The following is a 23,444-nucleotide window of genomic DNA, read 5'->3' on the forward strand; positions in this document are numbered from 1 at the left end:
GGAAGATTTGGTGCTGAAGCCACTTACCATATAAATGGCCAAGCTCCAAGGTACTCCAATTAAAACTTGCCCATCAGCACTTTTGCATACCTGTTCCACCTAACCCCTTAAAAATCCACCTGCACCCTGGATTGGGAAGGCAGATTTGAGCTTTCTCCCCACCTCCTCATTTGGCAACAAACTCCTTGTTGCATACTTGGGTTTGATTACAATAATGCCTTAACCACCAAGTTCTGCCATCCCTTTCAAACCTGCTTGCTTTGCTGAAAATAGTTAATTCTCTATTACTTCCTTACTTTATGTCTTCTTTTTCTTTGCTATCTCAAATTTTATAGTTCATAATTGTCATCATTAAAACAAGATTCAAGCTTTCCTTGGATGAAAGATGCATACCTATACAGGGATATCTTCCATTTCAGACATGGCCTGGACAGGGTAAGCATGCCTCATTACTTGCTACCTGCAAATAAAACACCGCACCTGTGTGTTCCTTTATGACAGGTTATAATTCATACTCTGGGTTGGAACATACTTCTGATGCCAATCAAGAGTTTGTGGAACCTATTAATATGTTTGATAACTTAGGGAACAGAAAGGGACACTAAGACACACCCCTTACCCTTAAGAAGCTTTTAAGTTTATTGGTAAGACAAGACTAGCACACATGAAACAATGCTAGGATGCTCAGGAGGAAAGAGGAGAAAGAACCACTGTCTATTTAACCCCAAAGTTGTATATATATGATCTCACTTATTCCTCACAAAATTGCAGATGTGGTAGTTGCATTTATCTTGATTTTAAAGATGAGGAAATGGAAATTCAGAAAGTTAAAGTAGCTTCCCTAAATTCACCCGCTAGTAAGTGCTAGAGCTGGAATTCAAGTGCAGGTGGTCTCACTCAGGAGTCTAGATAAAGTTCACCACACCACATTGCCTTCTGTAGCTTTGTAGTACAAGCCACATCAGTCAGGGGACATCAGAGGTGTGCGAGGTCCCTATGATTTAGAGTACTATATCCAGGGAAGATTTCATGGAACAGGCGGGATCCAAGTTGGTTTCTAATATGTATAAACAGAGGAGACAATACTAAGTGAAGAAATAAAATGGGCAAGGACAGGGATGAGGGCACTCAGGAACTTTATAATGCTTTCTACATCATGGGCACTTGCTGACCTGTTCTACTTAGCATCTTACTTAATTCCTTCCACAGCCATAAAATTATTTAAAGGCAAATTCTCAGTCTTCATATTAACTCATTGGCAGTGTTAGACGCAGTAGATCACTCCCTCCTTCTTAAAACACTCTTCTTGGCATCTGGGACACTTGGCTTTTTGAGTTTTCATGCTATCTCTGCTCTTTTCATTCTTCATCATTTCTCTAACCTCTAATTTTGGAGTGTCTCAGGCCTCAGTTCATGGAACTCTTCTTTTTTTTTTTTTAAATCTAAACCCACTTCTTCGGTGATTTCATTTAACCTGAATAATTATTTCAGTATCATAACTATTCAATCTAAATGGTTGAAATATAAATATCACACTTGTAGTACACACCATAAAATTCCCAGAACTGCCAGGGCTAGTCAAGGTAGAATGAAAGCTCGGTTTGTCTATCTTTTCCACTGATTATAACTGGAAATCCAAAAAAATACACAAAGCAACTACCTGAGGACTCTTGAAAGTAAACAATAGAAGATGGGTGGGGGGAGAGGCAGTCAAAATTTGAAGAACCAACAGTATCAGTGAGATTCCTGTTTCTTTTTTTCCTCTTGTGTCTCCTGACTAAATGTGAGGGTGGCCTGGAGGCTGAGTCACAGAACTTTGAAATGGGGGTGAGCACCCAAAGTTCCAATAGAAATCCTACTGTTTCTAGCCAGGAGACTGGGGAAAGGGATACCTGAGAGCCAGAGAGTATAAGGGAATCCTCCTTTTTCTTATTTTTCTCCTGGCTTTGTCCTGAGATCAGCCCCAGTTGTAGATCTGCACTGATGTGGTGACAATGTCAGTGGTGATAATGTCAATGGTAGTGCAGACATTTGAACCTTGTATCTCTGACTAGTGGAACCAGGAAAAGGGATCCCTGTGTGTAAGCATGTAAGAGGAATCCACATTAATTTTTTTTCTTGCTGCTTCATCCTGAAGGTGGTTCCAGTGATGCAGAACTGTACGACAGTGTGGTGGTAGTGTGTATGTTTGTGTAGGGAGGTAAAAGCCTGAGAAAAATATATTTTTCTGGCCAAAGAAATTGGGAAAAGGGGACCTTAGGAGCCAGAGGATGTGGAAAAAATCCCAGAGAGAAGGGAGTTGGAAAAAGGAATCCCTCTAATTCTGTGAATGAACTGACAAATGTCCTGGGCCCACTCCCAACCTGTGCTTAAACAGCGCAGATGCAAAAGAAGCAGAGCAAAATCTCTGGGAACTAAGCTATGATATAAACCACTCCCAAGTCCCAAACACATTCCTGAGTGTTATATATACTGGGACAATACAAACAATGATATTTGAACCACTGCCGACAAAAAGTAGGACAAAACTTGTGATCTTATCCTATGTTGATTTTCTAATAAAACAACAACAAAAATCTATTGACATTCCATTCTTAAGAAGATTTTAATAGATCCCAGTCTCATAACATAATAGAATATATTCAGCATGTAATCTAAATTGATTCAACATACAAAGAACCAGGAAAAATCTGACCAATTCTCAAGAGAAAGGACAATAAACAGATGCCAACACCTCAGTGATCCGGATGTTAGCATTAGCAAAGACTTTAAAGCAGCTATCATAACCATGTTCCATGAAGTAAGGGTGAACATTCTTTAAATGAATGGAAAGTTTAAAACTCTCAAGAGAAAAATAGAAACTATAAAAATATTGAATTTAAGGACTGAAAAATTTGATATTTTAAAATTTAAAAAAATCACTGGATGAGTTCAACTATAGAGTAGAGATGACAAAGAAAAAAGTTAGAGTGCATGGCTAGAGTGGCTTGGTTGGTTGAGCGTTGTCCTGTGCATCAAAAGGTTGCTGGTTTGATTCCTGGTCAGGGCACGTACCTCGGTTGTGGGTTCAATCTCCGGTTGGGGCACATACAGAGGGCAGCCAATCGATATTTCTCTCTCTCTTTCCTCCCCTTCATGTCTCTAAACATGTCTTCGGGTGAGGATTAAAAAAATAAAAATAAAAATGTGAGTGAACTTGAAAATAGACAATTAGAAATGATCCATTCTAAAAACTAAGAGATAAAAGAATTAAAATAGAAAGCAGAGATTGAACAGTATGGATGGACCTGGAAAATGTTATGCTAAGCAAAATAAGCCAGTGAGAGAAAGGCAAATATCACATGATCTCACTTATATGTGGAATCGAAAGAACATAATAAACTGATGAACACAATAGATTCAATGATATAGAAGCATGGATCAGACTGACAAATCTCAGAGGGAAGGTGGGGGTGGGGGTGGATGGGAAGAGATTAACTAAAAAATTTATATGCATATATGCATAACCCATGGACACAGACAGTAGTGTGGTGGAAGCCTGGGCGGAGGGGTGCGTGGTAGAAGGGGTCAATGGGGGGAAAAAGGGGATATCTGTAATACTTTCAACAATAAAGATAAATTTAAAAAAGAAAAGAAAAAGTAACAGAGCTTCAACGTATGGTGCTAAGACAGTTGTCCACCCAATATGCAAAAAAGAAAGAATGTGTACTTTGACTATATCTCAAGCCTTACATAAAAATTAACTCAAAATTGTTCATAGACCTAAATGTAAAACATAAGTCCATAAGATTTTTTTTAAAGATAAAGGAGAATATATTTGTGACCTTGAATTAAGCCCTGAGTTCTCAGATACAAAACAAAAATCATGATCTATAAAAGAAAAAAATAATAAACTAAGCTTCCTCAAAATTTAAAACTTTTGCTCTGCCATAAACACTTTTAAGAGAATAAAAAGATAAGCTACAGATTTGGAAAATATATTTTCAAATCACATATCTGACAAAGGACTTTTAAGCAAATTATATAAAGAATTTTCCATACTCAACAATATGAAAATAAATAATCTGATTAAAAATAGGCAAACTTTTAATGGATACCACACCAAAGAAGATATTTGGCTGGAAAATAAGCATATGAAAAAACATTCAACATCATTAGTCATTAAGGAAAGGCAAATGAAAAACACAATGAGATGCTATTACACACCTATTAGCATGTTTAAAAAATAAATTAAAATATAATTTAAAATCTGATATTGCTGGTGGAAACAAAATGGTACAGCCATTTTTAAAAACAGTTTGGCAGTTTTTTATAAAGTTAGACATACACTTACTGTATGACCCAGTAATCTTATTTCTTGTTATATACTCAAGGAAACTGAAAACTTTTGTCCACATGCACTAAATGAATGTTTATACCAGCTTTATCATAACTGATAATAAGAGGGCACAACCCAGATGCCCTTCAATGAATCAATGGCTGAACAAACTATGGTACTTCCATAGTTTAGTTTCAGCAATAAAAGGTAATAAAAGGTAAAAAACTATTGAGAAACACAACATGGGATCAATCTCAAATGCATTAAGCTGACCCAAAGAAACCAGATTCACAATGCTACATACTATATGATTTTATATGACATTCTGGAAAAGGCAAAACTCTAAGGTGATAGAACAGATCAGTGGTCACCAAGGGCTGGGGATGAAAGGTGGGTTTGATTACAAAGGGGTGGCATGAGGGATTTAAAATTTATCTATTTATTTATTTATTTACTTATTGAGAGAGAGAGGGAGAGAGAGACATCAGTCTGTTGTTCCACCCATTTATGTATTCATTGGTTGATTATTATATGTGCCCTGACCAGAGATCAAATTGGCAACCTTGACATACCAGGATGACCTTCTAACCAACTGAGCTACCTGGCCAGGGAGGGATTTTTTAAAAAAAAGATGATGGAACAGTTCTGTATTTTGATTGTGGTGGTGATTACATGAATATGCATTTTTCAAAACTTGTAAAACTGTACAACAAAAGGAAGAATTTTGCTGTAAATTTAAAAATAAATTTAAAAATTCTTTCAAATATACATCTCCAGATCAGGTGTCTCCCCTTCAATCATATATCTAACTATCTGATACTTGCACTTGGATGTTTAATAAGCAGCTTAAGCTTAACCTGTCTTAAACCAAACTCCTAATCTTTTTTCGCAAACCTGTTCTATCTATAGCCTTTCCCATCTCAGCTGATGGCAACTCCATTCTTGTAGTTTCTCAGGCCAAAATGCTCTTTATTTTATAATCCACATCCAATCTACCATAAATCCATGCTCAGAGCCATTCTTGACCTCCCTTTTTATCTTAAAACCCACATGCAATCTACCCTAAATCCAGTTATCTCTATCCCTCAAGAATTTACTCAGAAACCCATTATTTTCACCCCTATCAACCTGCTCAAAGCCATCATTGTTTTGCGATGACATTCTCAGTAGACTCAGATGTGTTGAACAAGATGTGTCCTACAACTGCCTCTTTCAGAAAGGACTTGCTGCCCAGCTACTGGAAGTGTTGTCAGCAGAGAGCCTTCAGCTGTTAACTTCTTCAGAGTCTGCTTCAGCTGCAGAGAGCTGCATCACTCCCTCCATTCAAAGCATACAGGCTTCCTTGCTTTTTCCAAAGCAGACAGGCAAAAGACCTGCCTCAGAGCCTTTGTACTTGCATTTCTCTCTGCTTAACCACTCCTCCCATCGATACTCTCTGTATTAGTCTCCTTGGGCTGCCATGAAAACGCCACAAGCTTGGTGGCTTAAAACAAAAGAAATGGATTCTCTAATACTTCTGGAGGCCAGAAGTCTGAAATCCAGCGTCGTGCTCACTTTGAAGGCTCTAGGAGAGAATCCTTCCCTGCCTCTTCTAGCTTCTGGTCACTCCAGGAATTTTTTGATTTGTGATAGCATAACTTGTGGTAGCATAATCTTTGCCTGTATATTTACATGGCCTTCTCCTCTCTGTCAATCTTCTCATTGTCTCTAAAGATAACTACCATTGGATTTAGGACCCACCAGGATAATCCAAGATGATCTCAACTTAAGATCTTTAACTTAATCACATCAGCAAAGACCCCCTTTCCAAATCACATTTACAGGTTCAGGGATTAGGAAATGAGCATAATCTTTTGGGGGCCACTATTCAACCCAATATATCTTCTCAGCTCACTCCTTCCCTTCCTTTGAATCTTTCCTCAGAAGATGTCATCTCAGTGTACAACCTACCCTCACCACCCTACTTAAAATGGAAACTTCCCTGCCCTCATTCCCTTCCCTGCTTAATTTATCTGCATGACAGCACCATCTGATATATTATATATTTTACTTATTTATTCTTTATTATTATTTATTTATTCTTTGTTATTGCATTAAGTCTGCTTCCCCCATGAGATTCGGTAGGATTTTTTGTCTATTATGTTCACCACTATATCCCCATCCCCTAGAACAATATCTGGTGCAATTGTGGTGTTAAATGAGTAAGTATTCCCATTTTATGAATGCTTAAGCAGGCATAGAGAGGTCAAGTAATTTTCCCAAGTGTGTCATGCAAAGCAAGGTTTCTTACACCAAAACCCATGTTGCTAAAGTGATGACAGACCATTTGGACCAGGACAGTTCCTTGAGGTGGCAATGAACTCTACAGACATCTATTGTTTTAAAGTTGAGGAAACATTTAATTGACTTCTTACCTTAGACTATCTGGAATAAATGGAACACTTCCCTCATTTAAAGTCTTTCCATGCTCTCAATTTCTTTTAATAACACTCCCTGTTAAAGAAAATTTTTCTTCTAACTAGCCTAAATCTTTCATGCTACAGTGGAAGTTTGTTTCTTCTTCTGTCCTGAGTGGCAAGAAAAAGCAGCTGCTATCCAGTCCCCTTGCATTTGGAGATTATTATCAAGTCACCCTGTGGGCATTACTAGTCCAGACAAAACACTCCAGACAAGTTCCGTTAGCTTTTCCAGAAATCTCATTTTATTGTTTTCCTCTCTCTCCCTTCTCCCCTTCCCTGCAACGGGTTTCTGATAAAATGCAGGATGAGATTTTTGGCTTGTAGCATGCACTGCCCTTAGGTGATGTTCTATAAATAATGAATGGAACAGAACAACATTTTTTAAAATGCATGTTTTGGCACAAATTCAATTAGTGGTGTTGGCACTTTGCTAACCTAGCAAATAAATGCATTTTCCCTGGCAACCAAAGCTGGGTTTCAGCTCTTAAAGCTTATTTTCTGGGAGTCCTATTTGCAAACTGTATTTTCATAAACAGCAAATAATGCTCAGAGGGAGAAAGAAGAGGTAGGTAATAGTCTCACCTAACTCACAGGCAGGGACATTGAGGTGGGAAGGAATTGTGCCTCTCTAGGATGGACAGGCAGCCTGGGGCTTCCCATACTGGGTCACATTGATTCATAGAGCTCCAGAGGCCAAAGGCATTTGCTCATTCCGTCATGCAAGGCACTATGTAAAGTAAGGCCAGATAAAATCCCAGCCGATGTTTGGATGGACATTGTTCTGTGTTCTGTCAGCCAGATTCTCAGCCTGTGAAGCTTTGTGGCAATGTGTGTGGAGCCTCATTTCAGGCTAGTTGATGGGAATTTCTATAATAAGAAGAACCGAAGCCAAATTCTCAACCAATATAATTCTGTGAATTCCCATAGATTTACGTAAGTTGAGAATCTGGACTATGTATACATGCATGTATATAACTCACATTATTTTATGAGGTCAATCATAAAGATGATCATAAAAGTAGAGATGACTATAAAATTCTCTCCATTACATTGCTATTTTTTTTTGCAAGGGTTCATAATCTTAGACCAAGATTCTATAGTGGAATAAATGGGAGATTACATGTGTGTGCATGTGTCTGAATATATGTGTGTGAGTAATATATATGTGTGTGTGTAGTATAGTATATACACATATATGGATATACTGGATTCCATACAAGAGTAAGGAAACTGCATGTTATTCAAATCCACTGGGTGCAGTTGTGACTTTGTTTTATTTCATTTTGTTTCTCTTTCCAGAAAGTTTTGTTTTCCTCCATTTTTGTTTGATTGAAGTAATATCTCCATTTTGGGGACAGCTCTAATCAAACCTGGACAGATGAGGTCTTTAAATTGTTCAGAAAGCACTTGAGAATTCCATTCAGGAAGTTTCAAACACTAGAGCAATTTAGAGTTGGCTGTCTGTGCCTCCCCCAGTGCAGGTGGCTTTTATCTTCATTATGGATTGTTCAATGAGACATTTTGGTCATTTGAGTTTATTTTCAGTGTAACATTTAAGCCTGTAAAGAATAAATCCCATATGTGCAAGAGGGAATAATAGCAGAAAAGGAGACATGGAAACTTTTACCTTCTCCCTCTAGCCATTGGTTCAGGGCCAGCCTGGGTCTGCATTGGCAGAACATGTCAGCCTTTCAGTGAATGCCATTTCTTGTGCTGTGTAAAAAGGTTGGTGGTCTTGGTCTGGTGGGTCTATGTAGGTAACTGCCTACATCACTGGCCTGAGCCCAACAAGTCAGCACTGACTCCATGGCATAAAACTAAAAAGTGTTTGGACTTGGTAGAGAGTTATCTCCCATGTTCCTGGGTCAAGGCTGATGTGAAGCAATCTTGGACAGTCTTTGCTAACTCTTCACTGCCTCTTATCTGACTGTATAGACTTTTTCCCCCCAGGGTTGTGGGTGGTGTCTCTCCTGAACGATTTCAAGCTTTTTTTTCACATTTTAAAGGCATTTAATTCAGTCAATTACTAGCAGATTCTACATTCTTTAGGCCTCATGTTGGGCTCTAATCTGAAAAAGGGAGTCCAAGCCTTAAGTAGCTCACAGCTTGTCAGGGAAGGGGGAGGCCAAGGCCATGCCCAGATCATGACATCCTAGGGCCCAGAAGCAATGAGGTATAATGAGCTATGGATTAGCAGACAAGGAAGGATCCAGCAGAGAGGGGATAGCCAGGAATTAAGATCTTGGAAGATGAGTAGGACTTTATCAAGAAGAGGAGATGAGGGAAAATCTTCCAGGCTGAGGAAACCCCATGTGCAAAAACACAGAATAGTCAAATATGTGTATGGTTTTAGGAATCTCATCAGTGGCTCCCCTTAGCAATTATGCTACAAGGCAAACAAAAGAGCATGCCTACAAAGCTCTTCACTTGGCTGTCCTCTCTGCCTGGAAGATTCTTCTTTTGTGTTTCCCTTCTTCTTACCTTTACCCCAACATTCTTAACTCCAAGCCCTCTTACATTCCTGCTTGTTTGCATTTGCTACGTTAATCACCTTTTTCCTACTCCTTTTTCTGGCTAACTCTCTTTCATCCTTCTAAATTTTTCCAGAATTGTCTTCTTGACTCCTTCTTTCTTCCCCATAGGTGACATTCCTTTTCATGGCCCTTTGTATACAGCCCCACAGTATTGTGAATGCTGAGCCCCTTGTGGCAGAGACTGGGTCTCTCAGCTTTGTATCCAAAGCACTGCTTAGTGCTGGGAAGGAAAACCTTTCTCTCTACCCTCTTAGGTTCAGTAATTGGGGTTCTGCAAATTAAAGATAGATTAGCAAGAGAAAAAAACATATTTAATTGAGTATTTATGCTTATAGTTCACAAAGATCTGTGACTCAAGGAAGTAGTTATAATTTTTATATACCATTTTAATAGGAAGTGGGGAAGGGCAGGGGGTGCTTCTTGGAGGACAGATGACTTTTAGAAAAAAATGAGCACTTAGGAGAATAGATAAGAGATAGGATAGTTTTATGATAATATCCCTTTAAGTGATTTCTTATCCAGATGCTGCCTTGTGTTGATTTCTCCTCTTCAGTGATAAGAGTCAATCTTTCCTGGTTTTGAAACTCCTGGGGATGGTGTTTATGACAGTTGAATTATTTGGGGAGGCTTTGCTTTTAGGAAGTTAAGGGGGAGTTTAGAAAAAATATCTTCCTGCAGCTGTTGATTCGTAAATGTCTTCAGCTCAAAATAATCCCTATTGCCACTGTACATGTTCTGGACCCACTCATTAGCACATAGTAAATGCTCCAAAAACATTTGGTGAAAAATAAAGTATTCCAAACCTGCTCCCTTTCCAGTGTTCCTTATCTCAGTAAAAGGCACCATCATTGGCTAGTTGCCCAGGCTGAAAACCTGGGAGTCAGCGTTGATTTCACTCTTGTGCCATATCCAGTGCATTAGCTGTTCTTGTCAGTTCTCCCACCAAGACATATCAAGAGTCTACTCCCTCCTCCATCTCCACTAACATCCCCTCATCTCAAGAACCATCATCTTTTGCTTGGACAACTGCAAGTGCTTCTTAATGTGTCTCTTTGGACTTCCACACTTGACCCTGCACAATCACTCACTCATACAGAAGCCAGAGTGATCTTTATTTAAAGGGCAAATCTGCACATGTCTGTCTTACTCCATATCCCCTCAGAAAATAGTCTGTGGTAAAGCTCACATGGTACTATATTAGAATGTGCAATTCCAAGAAGTTGGAGAAAGGGACAAAGGTAGTGAGGCAGGGAAGAATGGCAAGCCAGTGGAGGGTATATTACTGAGCTGGCCACTCTTTAGTATCAAGTGAAACTGATTGCTCAAGCTAATGGGCTGACTTTCAAGAAGCCATATAGGGTCTACTTCTCAAGACAGTCTGTTCAAGGTGAGGAAGGGGATGAAATCTACCAACTCCTGTCTTTTGTGGGTCAAAAGACAATGAATCCTCATGAGACATCAACTCCCTGCACTTATGTGTTGCACATGTTTAGGCTTGTATGTGCCCCCTTGTCAATGGGGAAAATCCTGAGGGGAGGTGAGAGGTACTTGGAGGAGGCATGAGATGAAGTGATGTTGGATTGTGTAGACACAAAGTTGATCACAGAGCTCATACAGAGCTGGTTACCATTGTAGCCAGGGAAGAAAAATTAACAAAAGGCCCAGTCAGCAGATGAGGCTGAGATTTTAAGTGTTGTCTGAGAGGCCTCACATGTAATGTCACGCCCCTTCCTCAAACTCTCCAGTGGCTTCCTATTGATTTCATCCACTATGCCTGGCCTACAAAGCTCCTGCTTATTTCCCAACTTGTCCCTTCTACTTCAGCTACACTGACTTTCTTGCTGTTATTTGAATATACCAACCTTATTTTCATCCTGGAAGCTTCACATTTACTGGTCTCCCTCCTTGCAAAACTCTCCCTCTCTGCAAAACTCTCACATAGCTGCTGTCTGCTTGTCATGGAGGTCACACTCTAAAAGTCTCTTTCTCAGAGAGCCCTTACCTGATGACCTAACACACTCATATCACTTGGTTTAATTTTCCCCATAGCACTTATCTCCATCTGTAAGTACCCCAATCATTCATTTGCTTGCATATTATCTTTCTCCCATGACTAGAATGTAAATGCCATGCAGGCTTAGAGCTGGCTGGTGGAAGGTTCTGAATACTGGGTTGAGGAGAGAAATGGACCTGTTATTATCTTGCCTCACGAACAGGCCTCCTGAGGTTTCCAGGTGATGATTGATGGATAAGATATAGACATTGGAGACAAAAAGAGAGAGCTGGAAGATATCTGTTGCCCAGCATATGATGGCACATTTATTTCCATTAATAAAAGTAATTTCTGAATTTGGTTCCCTTTCCTCCCCCATTTAAAAGTCTTTGGAATTTACCCATTGCCTCCAGGATAAATTCCTCAGACCTCAAGATTTTGTAGGACTCTCCGTGATCTGAGCTCCAATAACCTAGTCACTGAGCACTTCTCCCTGCTTTCTTCCCTATCTGACCCCTCTCCTTCAGAACTGCTGAAGATGGATGAGCTGGTCATGCACAACACCATTTTAAAAGGTGCCATTGTTATCTTTGTGAGTGGAATCCCCTTAGGCTCATAGTGTACAATCTGAACCAGGCAACCCTACCTTACCTTCCTCAGCACTTCTTCAAAACACTCTGCTTGCTGTTACCCCCAGGGCCCTCATGTTTCCTACTCACTCTGCCTGGAAGGCAAAGATCACAGTGTCTGCCTACCCAAATCTGACCACCTTCTCCAGGAAACCTTTCTCTCTCCTCTGTGCCTTCACATCATTCTGTGATATTCTGATCACAGTATTCACCCCATTGTGCTGTAACTGGATTGATTGGTCTTTGTCCTCCTCTAGCATGGTAGATTGTGTCAGAAATGTCTGCAACAATCCATACAATGGAATATTATTCAGTCTTATAAAGGAAGGAACTTATGACACATGCTACAACATGGATGAACATTGAGGACATTATGCTAAGTGAAATAAGCCAGACAGAAAAAGACAGATACTCTATGATTCCACTTATATATGAGGTACATAGAGCAGTCAAACTAATAGAAACACAAAGTAGAATGGTGATTGCCAGAGTCTGAGGGGAGGAGGACCAGGGAGTTAATGTTTACCTGGTACAGAATTTCACTTTTGCAAGATGAAGAGACTTCTGGAGATTGGTTGCACAACAATGTGAATGTAATCAATGCCACTGAACTATACAGTTAAAAATCATTAAGATAATAAATTTTATATTATGTGTATTTTAGCACAATTAAAATTAATAGCTACAGCAATATATTGTATGTCTATATGTTCTTCCTACTCCACCATCAAGTGTTGAAGTCTATTTCTACTCCCCTTGAACCTGAGAAGGCCATAGTGACTGCCTTGATAAAGAGAATGCAGGAGAAATGCTGATGCATGGTTTTCTGAGGCTGTGTGATAAAAAGGAGCACAGTTTCTGCCTAGCTTTCTTGAGAAATGAGCCCTGGGATCTTTGAGCTACCATATAAGAAGTCCAGCTACCTGGAGGTCACCATGCTAGAGAAGCCACATGGAGAGACAGCATAGAGATAGAGAAATGACCGAGGAGCAACAACTATCCCACCCTCCAGAGGTGTGTGTGAATAAGCCTTGGGTGGTTCCAGTCTCCAGCCTTCCAGGGGACCCAGCTAATGGGGAGAGCAGATATGCATTCTTTCCTCTGAGCCCTACTCATGTTACATGTTTTTGAGCAAATTAATGTTTAAGATGACTAATTTGTCCTGGTCTTCCTGGGTCTTTTCTGGTTTTAGAAGTGAAAGTTCTGCATCCCAGGAATCCACTCAGTCCTGGGCAAACCAGGATGGGATCTTTGGGAAGTAATTAGGTTTAAATGAGGTCATGAGGTTGGGATCCTTATGATGGGATTAGTCCCCTAATAAGAAGAGGAAGAAGGAGAAATCTCTCTTTCTAGGTACATACAAAGGAAAAGCCATGTGAAGACACAGTGCAAGCCAGGAAGAGGGCCTTCACCAAGAACCAAATCTGCCAGCACTTTGATCTTGGATTCAAGCCTCCAGAAATGTGAGAAATAAATTTCTGTTGTTTAAGCCCCAGTCTATGGTATTTGTTAAGGTGGCCAGAACAGACTAAGATAGTCACCCTGGTTGTTCTTATATTGAAACCCTAAGTTTGGGGGTATTTTCTTATGTAGCAGCCAATAGCCAGGCCAACTTGATGACGAACTTCTTGAGGGCAGGGGTGATACCTTCCATTATTATATTCCCAGTACTTCACTTCATACATATTCTTTTTTTTTTTTTTCAAATATTAGAATGACTGGCTTGATAACTGAATACATTGGGGTGGGAGGCAGTAACTGTTCCAAACAGGCAGCACCTTAGGTGAATTATAGGATGAATTTTTGGATGTCTGAGTACATAAAACTATGTGACAAAATGATTGCCTTTAGCAGGTTAACCCCATCCTTTTCCTCCTGGCAAGCACAAGAAATATGATTGCTTCTACCTCTGCAATTACTCAGTGGCCCAAATGTAGTTTCCAATCAGACCTATTGCTTATTTCCTATCCCACCCGGCAGGGGCTATCGGAACATATAAAAATCATCCCAGCTTACATCTGCTTCCCCAATCATCACTGGCTGGGATTTCAGACCATTATCTGCCTATAATGATGCCTCTCTTCTCTCAATAGTGTTCAGATTTATTGAATTTGAAAGTCTTGGATCCTATTTGCTGAGGACAAACCTCCCGGGTTTACAATTCTTTACCCAGGTCTCAATTCAGAGTCACCAGCAGCTGCTCAGCATGCACTATTTAGGCTGCAGGTGTACTCCACTAGTAAAATAAACACCCGATTCATGTGTATGTGATCCAGAATATTAGGCAGGTGTTGGGATAAATACAGTGTTATCATCTGTGAGAAAAACATTAGCTGCTGGGATGGGCAGAGGCCCTTAACAGAGATGATGTGCAACCCAGAGAATGATGTGCTGGGGTGATGAATGCAAAAAGCCACACCAATGGATCCCGCCTTTGATCCACAGCCTGACTCTGTCATTGCTGCAAGATTGTTGATTTAGGCATAAACAATCTAGATTAAAAGAAAAAAAATCCCACAGCTCTCTGCCCAATTTGGAGCTAGACTCTATGGCCTCAAGAGGTCAATAGTAGAATTGTCTTGGTCCCAATAGATAGGTCATGGGACAATGAGTCTCCTCACTTCTGTGCTGTCTGCTTCTAACCTCAGCAAGACTACTTGAGTAGAGGGTGACAGTGGTCGGAGGAGGACAATGACAAAGACAAGAGGGGCTTTCTGGGGCTTGCCCACCTTCTATCTCAGCAGCATCATGTCAAGGCCCCCAATCTCTGAACTTGGGAGTGAAGGGCAGCAGCTGAGAAAGAGAAGGTAATTTTTAAGTTTTAAATATTTTATTGAAGTATAATAGACAAACAGAAAACAGTACATAAATTATAAATTTACCACTCTATACATTTTTCTCAAACTGAACACACTCAAATAAGCAATACTCATATCATGAATCAAAGCATGACCTGCAGCATCCCAGGAATTCCCTGATGCTCCCTACTCACTATCCCCATCACTGAGGGTGACTTCTACCCTAACACATAATAGTATCAATAAGTTTTGCCTGTTTGGGGGAACTTACATAAATTCAATCACTAATATATACCTTTGTTTCACTCAAAATTATATCTGTGAAATTTATCAATGTGTTGTGTGAAGTTATAAATCATTTATTCTCATGCTGTATAGTATTCCTTTGTGTGAAGACACTGCAATTTATTTATCTACCCCACTGTTGATGAGCATTTGGGTATTTCTTACTTTTAACTACTCTGGAGAGTGCTTGTATGAACATTCTACTACTTATCTTTTGGTAATTAAACATTTCTGTTGTATGTAGAGCTAGGAGCAGACTGGCTGGATTAGAGGGTATGGGACAGTAGGTTGTGGTTGGTCTAATTCATTTGGGAGACATTTGGTTGAAAAATTGAAAGCATGGATGCTCATTATTTTTGCCTATTGCTATACTAGGGCTATAAAATTCCAAGAGGAAAAGTGGAGAAGGTGTGGTCTTTACCCCTTTGCTTTACTCCTCAGTGCTTCCTCTTGCACACAAACCAAGGTATGCACAAATGGCCTTCAATCACACAAGATGGGCAGCAAAAAATGCCTTCTTCTTGAGGTATTTTGAGGGATTGTCACAAAGACCCCTTGCGTCCAAAAATGTCCCCCATTGGCCTGAAGTCAATGTCTGAACTTCCTTGATAATATATGATAAATGAATGACAAACAGTTGTGAAAAAGATGATGTTCTAACTTACAAGACCAAAGGAGTTCTGTCTGAAGTCAGGTGCTGGGAGCACAGGCTGGCCACCAACAGAGTCAATTAAATCAGGTGGGTGCAGGCTGAGGATAATTACCAGGTCAGCACAGCATTGAACACCTAATCAACCTCAATACACATTGAAATTCCTTGGGAAGTGTTTAAAAATCCTGAACTGCAGGCCACACCCAGACCAATCAAATCAGGCACCGAGGCAAGGCCCAGGCATCAGTACCTTCTAAAGCTTCCCTGGTGGTTCTAGTGTACAGCCAGGAGGTAATTTTGTTTCCCAGGGTGAATTTTGACTCCCAGAAGACATTTGGCAATGTCTGGAGACATTTTTTTTATTGTCACAATTGAGGGTGAGTGCTACTGGTATTTAGATGGTAGAGGCAAGGAGTGCTGCTAAACATCCTACAATACTCACAGTCCCCACAATAAAAAATTATCCAGCCCAGATGGCAATCATGCCTAAGTTGAGAAACCCTGTTCTAGGAAAATTAGGGTCAGGAAGAGTGGGGCCCTGCATGATCTCTTTAAAAGTCCAAGGCTTTGTCCCAGCATACTCCCTTGATCAGGATAACTGGATGATAAATTATAATTTTGACCAAGGAAATTTCTCCTCTCTCCTGCTTTCTGGAGATTGAAAATGATATCTCCTTTACCTCTTCACCTCCCCAAAGAAGTGATCTGCATGAAAAGAATTAGGAGAAATGAGATGGAAAAGTTCACTTACCTGCCTATTTCAATAGCCAATCTGTGTCAGAGTCTTGGAATAAAAATTGGGTGCCATGCCATGGTTCTCTTCCTTGAGTTGGGGCCAGGTCCCACAGTGTGGAGAATCAAGCATAACCCTCTTGAGTCAAAGTCACCTTTCATACTAAATTTGAAAAGTTAAAAAAAACTCTCATTTTGTCATAAGATTCATTTGCAACCTGTTGTGCTTTTGTGTGATTATATCCTAGATGAAGAGAGAGTGAAGAAAATCTTCACATAGCATAATGAAATGCCTTGAAATGATCTGGATCCTCCTGGACAGCTTAATACCTCTACCCCTAAATTTTATAACACATACTCTCTGAATCACTCACCTAATTGTAATGCTGACTTATTACTAATATTTAAATGTGTCACACATTTATATTTTACACCCCAAGGAGAATGCTCCTCAAGAGCAGGGATTATGCCTTTTATTTTTTGGATAACACCTCCCCTCTATATATCTATTACACCCATGTATAGAAGAGTACTGTGTGTATTTTAGGAGATCAGGAAATCATTGTGGAAGGAGAAAGAAATGGTGGAAGGGGAGAAGAAAGGAAAGAAAAGAGGTAGAGAGCAAGAGATGGAAGGAAGGAAGAAGGGAAGGAGGGAGGGGAAAAGGAAGGAAGAGAGAGAGGGGGACTTTATGTGGGCCCTGATATATCTGAATCATGTAACTATAATGATGTAATGACAGTTTACAAGGTGTCTGAACAATCAAGAAACACAGGATAAATTTATTATCAGGCAGTATATTAGCTACATTTTCAAATGTTTCTAGACTTTCTGGACACTCTGGAGTATATTTACATATTTATTTATAAATAAACTCTTTTCTCCATGTTTCCAGGCATTTTAGGAATTCTGGAATATAGTTACTGTCATATATTTAATATATTATATAAAATTTCTTTTCAGATTAACTATTGGACCCATTGCTTTAAGTTTAGCAGTATTTCACCTTAGATGATGTCTGGAGTTTGAAGAAAAATGTAACAAATATATTATTTGAAATAAAAGCAAACATTGTTTAAATATATGTTTATCCTGTAGGTTTTTTACTTTTTAGATATTCTGTGTTAAAGAATTTGGATTAAAAAACTCAATCCATTTATTTGAGTAATCAGTGTTGCCTTCAAGGTTCGGGTGGTGTTTATTTTAAGACCATATGGTGAAACAGAGCTTCCATGGATGTCTGCATTGGAGCTACCTGGGGAGGCTTATTAAAAAGCAGGTTTCTGGGCCCTACTCCAGATTGGCTAAAGCCAAGCCTTAGACTTCATTTTAAGCAAGCTTCCCTGGTGATTCTTGTGCACCCAAGAGTCATTGTGGTAAAAGCAACAGATTTTATAAGTCCCCAATGCCACTGCATGACATATGCAGATGCTTGGTGAATAGCAAACTCAATAAGTCCCTTGTAACTAAGGCCAACAAATAAAAACAGCCAAGTGAAGAGAATTGCCATGGGCACTGGCAACAGCTGGCTCAGAGACAGGAGCATCCTTTTGGGGTTGTTTTATGAGAAGGGAGAATTTGCAGTTTGGTTCCTAGAAGAATTGTTTTATAATAATAATAATAATAATAATAATAATAATAATAAATAGTAACAACAACAGCAATAGTAAAATAGCTAGCTGCCATGAATGCTTACTAAATGATAAATGGTGTACTAAGCATATTACAAGTACACATATCTAATGCTTCCAATGAGTCTAAAATGTAGGTACAATTATTATCTCCATTTTACAGATGAGGTGACTGAGGCACAGAAAGGCAAGTAGCTCACCCAAAATCACACAGCCACAAAGAAGCAGAGCTTGGACTTCACATTCAGGTAGGCCAACCTCAGAACTCACAAGTGTGACCACTGAGCCTTGCATCAGACAATATTTGTTCTTTTGAGCTTAAGGAAGAGAAAAATTTGGAATTATAAAGACAATAATGGAGAGGTTTTACTTAGAGTGGTCCATTTATAAATGTGTGAAATAATTGAGCTCCTACTATATGCCGGGTACTGCCAGGCTATATGCCAAGCACTATTTTAGGCCTTGGGTATATAGAAAAGAACAAAGCCATTTGTCTGTGACCTCAAGGAACTCAGTCCTTAAGATGGAAGGCATGAGGCACATCACCACATTTATCCATGTGAACTTGCATCTCTTGTTTATGCTGCTCTGAGCAGGCATGAGGCAAGGAGTCTGCCTGCACAGGGAAGGTCAGGAGTTTGGAAAAGGCATGGTGAGGATAGCTTGTCTTCGCTCCCCAATGTCTGGGGTTTCAGCTTGAAGGGTGAGACTGCAGTCATCTGGAGATTTCTTCACTCATCCAGCTGGAACCTGGGCGGGGATGTCTTGGAAGCTGGGCTCAGCAGGGTCTATAAACTGAGGCCCCTACACATTGTCTCTGCATGTGGCTCAGGCTTGAAGAGCAGGGAAGCTGAATTCCAAGAGGGAACATTCTGAGAGTGACCATTTCAGGAGAACTAAACAGAAGCTGCATGGCTTTTTCTTTTTTTTGACCCAGAGTCGGATATTAACCAAATCTACTTCTACCTAATCAATTGGTCCAAACAGTCATCAGCCAGTCCAAACTTAAGGGGACATAGATGTCATTCTTTAATTAGTTGCATTTCATGAATATTCATAATTTAAAAGGGGAGTTTCTTAATCAAGGGGAATGACTCTTGAACTCTGGACATTTTTTTGCTACCTTTGGTAGACAGAGGTTTGTTTTGTTTTGTTTTTTAAATGTCTTGTGTCATACCCATCAAATCACTTCAATTGTACAATGAGTTTGAATGGTGGAGGCTGGGAAAATATCTCAGGACATGCATCACTTCTCCAGGTGAATTTGAACTCTGGAGGTGAGGCCCAGCAATATGTGTTTTCACAAGCCCTCCAGGTAATTTTTGTAAGCTACAGTGTGAGAAACACATTATGCTTTACAGCATAGAACTTCAGAAAGGCTGAGGAATTGAAGATTCCATGCTAAATTGTGAGATCACTGCCTCCTTTCTCTGTTCAACCTCAAGAGTGCTGCCTGTCTGGCTTTTACGCCTCCATCCTTCTTCCTACACTTTACTACATTTGCCTCAAAGGTAGAATATTACAGGACTCTTTCTTGAGAAACTGAGTGATCCTGGAGCAAAGTTCTTTAGAATAGTGAGTCTCCCCAGTGAAACAGCTTGATTTTTGCCGGGTTTCTCTACAATGAAGGTCACCAGTTGACAAGTGCTGCCCTCACACATAGAACCTCTGCTCAGCTTTGCACTGCCTTTTTCTTAAATATGAGTAGACAGCTAAGGATCAGCAGATATGTGGAGAAAACCATCATACAAAAGACAGATCAAACAAGTAAGCTCATGGAATGCAGGGACCTTGAGAAACTTCAGCAGACAGAAAAGAGTTTCAATAGTAACAATGACAACGAAAAAGTTCAATAATAATTAGGCTCCTAAATATGTGAGAAGACACTGGGTTCATGAAACAGGAACATGACATAATAGAACAAATGAGAGTAGAAGCTCTTGGAAACTAAAATAGGGTACTTAAAAGTTTTTGTAGAGGGTTGCAAGATAAAGTTGAAAATAATTTTCCCAGAAAATACAACAAAAAGAATAAGAAATGAAACATGGGGGAGAAAACTAAGAAAATTGAATGCAAGGCACATTTTACTAGCCTCTCCACTTCCCCCCCAAGGCACATCTGGTATTCAGCAAACATCAAGTTGAGAGCTACCTTTGACCAGTACCTATATGTGCCATACATCAAGCTTGAACCATGTATATTTGACTGATGTAGGAGTCTAATACAATGATCAAATTGCTCAGACAGACATCTCTGAGAGTGTGGGATAGTGTTTACTTGGAAGAACACATTGAAGAGTCAATGGGATATCAAGACTCAGGTCCAAGGTGGGCTTCCACAAGTTAGGTCAGGGCCAAGGGAGGTCTACACTGATCTGAGTAAGAAGATGTGAGGGAGTTTAGGTTTTGTTTTATTGCCTCCTCCCACCTGCCCAAGAAGAAGAGGAAGAGAAAGACAGACAGAGTGAGACAGAGATAGGGAGAAGGCCAAAGGAGGGCTAAGTCACATGTTTGACAGCTGGAATTATAGTTAACAAAAATGGCTATAGAATTTTGTAAGTGCAAAGTGGCAAATATTTTAAGTGTGTGAATTACTGCAAGCTAAATCTCCTTTTGCTCCCTAGACCATTAGCAATAAAATCTGCTACACACACATGACCTTTTTGGATGTGTGTGAGTACACCAGAAAGAACAGGGATAACCTATGTTGCACACACACAGTAGGAAACCCATAGCAGGATTAACACAAGAGAAGGAAGAGCTTGTGGCCAGCCATGGCTGGGACAAACATTAACTATCCCCATCCCTTTATTCCCAATTTCTCCTCAAGTTCCCAGAAAACTGGGAGTGATTTGAGGTCCCCTGCACACACTGAATGCAGTTTGAACAAATGTCATTTGAAACTCAAGGGCAGGGTTACCTTAAACTGACATCATTGTTACATAAACAGCACTCTACTTGAATTCAGGACAAATCTGCAAGTTAGTCATTATTGTCATGATTTTACAGAAGAGGAAACTTAGTTTTAAATGGAGGTTTGATAACTTACCCCAGGTGCACCAGTTTTAAGCTGCTGAGTTGGTATTCAGAGCCACTGAATACCAACTGTTTCCAAAGCTTATGCTTCTCTCCTTACACCAGGTCCCAGAGTAAGAAACGATGTGTCAAGTTCAAGTCCTTCAACCCTTTGCTGAAAGCACTTCCCAACTGCTGTCTTTTGATATAGCTAAAAAAACTACCGTGGAGTAGCTTTTGGTCTAAGAGTAGGTATTTATCTCTATAATATTTCCTGATTGCTTGAGGCTTTTTCTTTTCCCCTCCTCCCCCCACCCTTCAATTCCAAAACCTATTCTTTTCCCCTCTATAAGCAAGTAAGCATGAGATATAGACAGCCTCATTTATTTTAACTATAAAGAAAGAGCCCTGGGAAGTTAATCAGACGGCCAAAAATCTGGAATTTGCTGATGAATGGACATTTGGCCAAGCATAGTAAATTCTCAGCTAATTGAAAGCAGATAACAAGAGTAATGCATCCACCTTGAAAAACATCACATTCCTAATAAATAATTGGAAATGGCAATCTTTTGACATATGAACTGTGGGGATAAAGTCTTAAATAAATTCTGGACTAATTCCTGTCACATATATTATACTGTATTTAGCAGTTGTGCTATATGAGAAGATTAAAAGCTATAAATCTCTTTGAAACACCATCTATGGCAGTGTTTTAAACTCAAAATAAATAGGAGTGGGTTTCTTAGAATGCCTCACAGAAAATTGACTTCCATGGTTTTAATGGTGTGTGTGTGTGTGTGTGTGTGTGTGTGTGTGTTGTGGGGGTTATTTCCTGTTCCATCTGAGTTCAGAGTCTGAGTAAACATATTTTAAGAGATCCAGGAGTCATACCAGTTAGCAGATTGCTGCCACACAGTGCATCTTCTAGGAGGTTCTTGGTAACTCCAGTGTGCAACGTGGATCAAAAAGCATGAATATCACCTGGGAGCTTGATAGAAATCAAGAATTTCAAGTTTCATCCCAGACCTACTGAATCAGAATCTGCATTTTTATAAGATTCTCAAGCAGTTTGTGTGCACATTAACCTTTGAGAAGTGTTGTTCTAGTGTTCAATCCAGGACAATTTTAGATAACTTGAGTGGTAACAGAGTCAACTCAATTCAACCAGGTTTGATTTCAACCCAGGCTCTGGGATAAGCCTAATGCTCAGGCAATGTACTCAGAAAGACCTTTATTTACCTACTGCCTTGTCCTAGTAGCTGGACTCTGCCTCCTGTCCAGGTCCTGCCTCGACACTGATTTCCGGAAGTCAGGTCCTTGACCTGTCCCCTCACTCCTACTCTCAAGTTCAATCTCTCTCTGGAGGTCTTGGGAATTTCCTCTGAGCTAGGAATCCCTTCCTAACCAGCCCCCTCCTCATCCAACTGGGGACAGCAGCCCTGCCCAGGGCTATCTTAGGCCCATGCACCTATGGGTTCTTGCCTACTGCCAGCTTCCTCAAATACCCATCTGCCTGCTCAGTAAGGCCAGGGTGCTGTAATGGTGGGGAATCCCACAAGTAGGCTACTGAAAGAAGGAGCAGAAAGTCTCTAACATTTGCCTCTGCTCTGAAATCTTGGATTTCTGAATGATGCATACTTATTAAGATTTCTGAAGTCAGTTACCTTGAAGAAATGTTTTAGCTATCATTTCTTGAACACCTACCAGAAGACACTTTCCTTGTAATTATCTCATTCATTCCTCACAATAGCCCAATGAGATAAGCATTTTTGAAATTTTTATAGACATATTATACAGTAAAATGTACAGATTTCAAGTGTACAGTTAGATAAATTTTGACACATCTATACACCTGTGTAATCCACACCACAGTCAAGATACAGACCATTTTTATCATTACAGAGGGTAACCTTCTGCCCCTTTTTGGTCAATCCTTACCATCCCAGAGGCTACTACTATTCTGACTTCTAACGCCACAGATTCATTTTGGCTGTTCTAAAAATTCATATGACTGGAATTATATATTGTTATGTTCTTTCATATCTGGCATTTTTCACTCCACATGAGGTCTGTGAGAGGCATCCACATTATGGTGTATCAGCAGCTCCTGGTGAGATATTTTAATCCCCATGTTACCTGTGAGTAAATGGAAGATTGGAGAGATTAGCTAACTTGCCCTGGTTATATGAGAAGAGCCAGAGCTGGTATTAGAATACAGCTCAGTCTGGCTTAGAGTCATTTCAAACTCCCTTTCAGGTTGTATTACACTGAATGTTTTAGATTGTATTTCTCTAAACAAATTCTATTCTATTGTTCTCTGCATTTGGAGATTCTCTTTAATTCTTACTGATGTTGGCCATGTCCTGGATTTTGTTAATGAGTTTGTTTTCACCTGAATA

This window comes from Miniopterus schreibersii (genome assembly GCF_964146895.1).
Source record: "Miniopterus schreibersii genome assembly, chromosome: X".
In the NCBI taxonomy this organism is placed as follows: Eukaryota; Metazoa; Chordata; class Mammalia; order Chiroptera; family Miniopteridae; genus Miniopterus; species Miniopterus schreibersii.